Source organism: Oryx dammah, unplaced genomic scaffold (genome assembly GCF_014754425.2).
Source record: "Oryx dammah isolate SB20612 unplaced genomic scaffold, SCBI_Odam_1.1 HiC_scaffold_18, whole genome shotgun sequence".
In the NCBI taxonomy this organism is placed as follows: domain Eukaryota; kingdom Metazoa; phylum Chordata; class Mammalia; order Artiodactyla; family Bovidae; genus Oryx; species Oryx dammah.
The window spans coordinates 27,273,830-27,278,314 of NW_024070202.1; the positions used below are offsets into that span (position 1 = coordinate 27,273,830).

Consider the following 4,485-nt stretch of genomic DNA (forward strand, 5'->3'; position numbering starts at 1 on the left):
TTGTCAGTAGTGCTGCAGTGAATATTGGGATGCATGTATCTTTTCAAATTGTAGTTTTCTCAGGGTATATGCCCAGTAGTGGGTGTACTGGGTCATATGGTAGTTTTATTCCTAGTTTTTAAGACATCTCCATATTGTTCCCCATAGTGGCTGTATCAATTTACATTCCCACAAACAGTGCAGGAGAGTTTTCTCTTTTCTCCACATCCTCTCCAGCATTTATTGTCTGTAGATTTTTTTGATGATGGCCATTCTGAGTGATGTGAGGTGATACATCACTGTATTTTTGATTTGCATTTCTCTAGTAATGAGCGATGTTGAGCATTTTTTCATATGTTTACTGGCTATCTATATGTCTTCTTTGGAGAAATGTTTGTTTAAGTCTTCCACACACTTTTTGATTGAGTTTTGTTTTTCTGATATTGAGCTATTTGAGCTGCTTATATATTTTGGAGATTAATCCTTTATCAGTTGCTTTAAAACACATGGGCCGTAGTATTTTGTTACAGCAGCTTGAGCAGACTAAGATAGGTTTTTACTGAATTTCTTACTAACTCCTAGGATTATGATCTATAATTTGTATTTTTGTTTAGGATCCCTGTATTTAATGTATTACTTGGTACCTAGGACTGAATAAATCACTGTTGAATACAACTTAGCTATAAAATGATAAATTAGTCCTCATGTTCTTATCATCATTTACAACCTCTTTTGATCACTTTCCCCATGACACATACACAAAAAACCATGATGGTTTGTACAAATAGGGTAAAGTAAAAACTTACAACTTGATCAAAAGGCTTATAGGAAAAACTGTGTTATAGTGTCCACTGTGAGATTGGGTATGAAATGGAAGGAATTTAAATTCTGCCTCTGGTTTTTATTAGCTGTGTGGGTGAAAAAGTGTTACCTAATTTAACCTGCTTAGTTTATTTACCAAATAATCTCTACAAATCTTTTTGAGCATTAAATGAAGTCATGTAATAAAGAAATGTGAAGGTTTTCTGAGTAGTTTTATCATCCAGTGCTATTATTGAAATATGTTTACACTCTGAATTCCTAAAAGAATGATTTTAGACTAACCTAGAGAACTCTCTTTTGACTATCTTTCTTTGTTCCGAATGTATTTCCTTGTGGCAGGAAGTGATAAAAACACATGGCACAGACAACTAGTGACTGAAGAGGAAATTAATGGTGGTTGTTTTCCCTCCAGGATTAGTAGTTCAAAAATTAAAAATAGAAATATGTCTTGCCAAGTTTGGAAAATACACAGATTGCTTTGATTATAGGATTAGAATGGACCTAATTTTTTGACATTAGTATTTCTCTGATATTTAGTAATCGAAGTGCTTTTTAAATTTAAGACTTGGATCCTTTACATTTTATTTTATAAACTAAAAATGTATAATATAAACTAAACTCTTATTTTTATAGTTTATTATAAAAATATACATATAGTTTATAAGTTATTATAAAGAACGTATTTATTCTTTGCCCTGTAGACTTAGGAACCAAGAGAAGATTTATAATAAAGCATTTTGAAATCATTGACAAGCACAAATGATACTGTTAGTTTTCCATGTCAAGATTGCAGTACCTTTGATCAGATAATATTTTAGGTGGATTTTAAGCTATGATGATAGATATAAACAAGGCTTTTCCCCAGCTATATACTGAAAAGGCTCCAATTGTGATTGAGAAGATTATTTTACTCAAAACAAGCTCATTTTTCACCAGAGATTCCTGCACACCCACTAGTTTGGAACATTACTAAAGATGGTGGAGAGGTGGTGGGATGAGATGGGGGTGCTGTGGAAGAAGGCAGCCATTTAGAAAATCTACAAAAGTGACATAGATACTATTATAGAAAGTCAAAATATTCTTATTTGAGGGAACAAAGTCTATAATTTGGAAGAGAGAATGCAACTACTTTGAAATATATTTTATGTAATTAAAATCAAAATCTATGTGGTTTGCTTCCACTCCATAAGTATTGTTTTGGCTTTTGGCTGCTTTAGCTGTTGCCTGATGGCTTACAAAGATTCAAATGTACTTCTTTATGAGTAAAAGGGAGTTCCTTTGGTAGATGTTTAAGTTTTTATTGCAGAATCTCTGTTGCTTGCTTCTGCTGTTAGGCTTGGTAATATTCACGCACCCTGAAAAAAATCACTTTTAAATCTTTTTTGAGTGGAAAGGATCATGAGTGTTTACTGTGAAGAAGAAGGGAAGGCAAAGATTTATAGGGATTATATAATTTCACCCAGGAATTGGCTTTGGAGAGTTCATTGAGGAACTAGCATTTGGGAGTGGTAGATATTTTCTAATTTCTTCTAAGTGAAAATCATCGGTTTTAATTTAATGAGCTGGAAAGAAATCATCTAGTCCAGTGTTTTACAAACGGCATGTCATGAACTATTAGTGTGCCATGAGATCTACTGAGTGGTTGCAGTTAAACAATTAAATAGAATAAAACACACGATACCATACCAGAGTGCATCCACATTGGAAGATTTAAGGGTTAATTTCTATATATGTATAAACAAGCACATTTCTGTATATATATAAATATACTGTGTTTAATATGAAATGTCTTTTTCAGTATGAGTAGCACTTGTAGAAGCTTGAAAGCAATTGATTGAGTCTTCCCATTTTTCAGATGAGGAAATTGAAAGAGCTGACTCCCAGTTTTTTTGAGTGGGTCTTCTTGAGGTGGCTTATCTATCAATAGGTCTCTCTCTCATTATTAGAATTTGTTCTGATCACCTGTGCATCCTTTACATTCCCTGCCTTATAATTGAAAATTTCTGTATTTTTGTTAAAAGGAGTTAGGTCGAAGATGCTGATTCTGGGGAGGTGGGTCTTCATTGAGTCTCTGAACAGCTTGCTGTGGGGTGCTGGTACTTGTGATACCCAGTGGAAAAAAACAGAGCCTTTCTCTATTGATAAGGCTGGTTATTTTTTATAGGTTCAACCAGGTGGAAAGTTGGAATGATGACCTGATAGATTTCATCAGTAGATGCAGGTAATCTAACACTTGTTTCAGTTCAGTTCCACAAATATATATTGAATTCTTGCTTTGTGGCAGGTATTTTGCCAGCCACTTACCTTCTCCTCTGTGAAAAATAAATATTCAAACAAATTGATCCCTCACTTTGTTTGTGGGATATCCCTTTGAATTTACCAAAGTATGAGATATTTTGAGATTGTTTGCCAAAGATAATAGAGATATAGGTCCATGTTTTATAACACAATATGCCACTTTGGAACTCTGGTATATTTTATCTGACATCTTGAACTCAACCTTTCAATCATTAGAAAGTCATACAGTGATCAAGTTCATGTAGAATTTTTTTTTCTATCTTACTTTCATAACACATTGATTTTTATTGCACTTTCTCCCTGTTGCTATTTACAAAGTGTCAGTTCTACACTAAGAGCTGATGGAGATTTTTAAAAAAATTTTCTCTGACAATCGGACAATCAAGGCAGCAGAACCAAGGAGGACCCCTGTCTGGATGCCATGTAGAATTTTGTCCTTCCCATGCTGTTGCTGTTTTGTTTGCCTTTCTGTGTGGCAGTTCCTGAAGGTAGTGTTCTGTTTTCTGTCTTTCCTTCTTTTGTTTTTAAAATGGTTGTGCAAAGTGAATTACTTGGTTTAGTTGGGTTATTAGTTGATTATTGGCCACACAAGTCATTTCCTGAGGCAGTTATGCATCAGGGAGCAGTGCCCAGATGGCAGCATGAGCCTGCTTTCCTTGATGGTTGTCAGTACAAAGCGGGATACCCATTAGGTTCAGGGCAGTGGAGGGAGATGGATGGATCACCAGAGCCTGATCTTGTCGGTGGAGAGAGAAGAGTACTTCTTTTGTTTTTTAAGTTCTCAGTCTTTAAAGCCTCTACCAATGTGAGAAACAGAGCAGCTATCACCAATATCCATCTTCAGAACTTTTCCATCACCCTAAAGTAAAAAGAAAAAACCCATGGTTATATACCATGAAGTGGGTGAGTGGGTGGCTGTAATTAACCATGTATGTGTTGTGCAGGTTTGAGGACCTTTCATCCCCAAGACAGTTGTTGAGTTTTTCTTCTTTCATACAACAACAGTAGAAAAACTTCTTGAATGATATCATCACCTAGTTGTTTTCTGGATCCAAAGCTTCCTTGATTATTGCTACTTCACTTAAGAGATATATTCCTATATTAACAGATAGAAGCCTTTTCTCATATGACCACCGTACTGAGCAAGTTCTATTTTGTTGTCTTTTAGTTCTTCCACTTTCTATTTAATCTACTGGTGTTTGATGTTTTTCTTGCCTGCCAATGTGGTATTTCCAGCTGTGCATGGAAATTAATTTTCTGTTTGAATAGACAATTCCAGGAAACTATCTATTAAGGTTATAGGAGGCAAAGAGAATGCTGTTTTACAACTTTTTTTTCTGGTATTCTTGGCATTGTAAGGGGAGGGAAAAGGTAAAAGTTCATGAT

The 4,485-nt window shown here is 34.8% G+C and overlaps 1 non-coding gene across 1 annotated transcript; it reads right to left on the reverse strand.

Moving 5' to 3' along the window:
• Window positions 1-3,972: 3,972 nt before the first annotated feature.
• LOC120878300 lies at window positions 3,973-4,101 on the reverse strand. The gene has a single exon (XR_005724508.1). It is a non-coding gene; the product is annotated as a U6atac minor spliceosomal RNA (small nuclear RNA).
• Window positions 4,102-4,485: the final 384 nt, after the last annotated feature.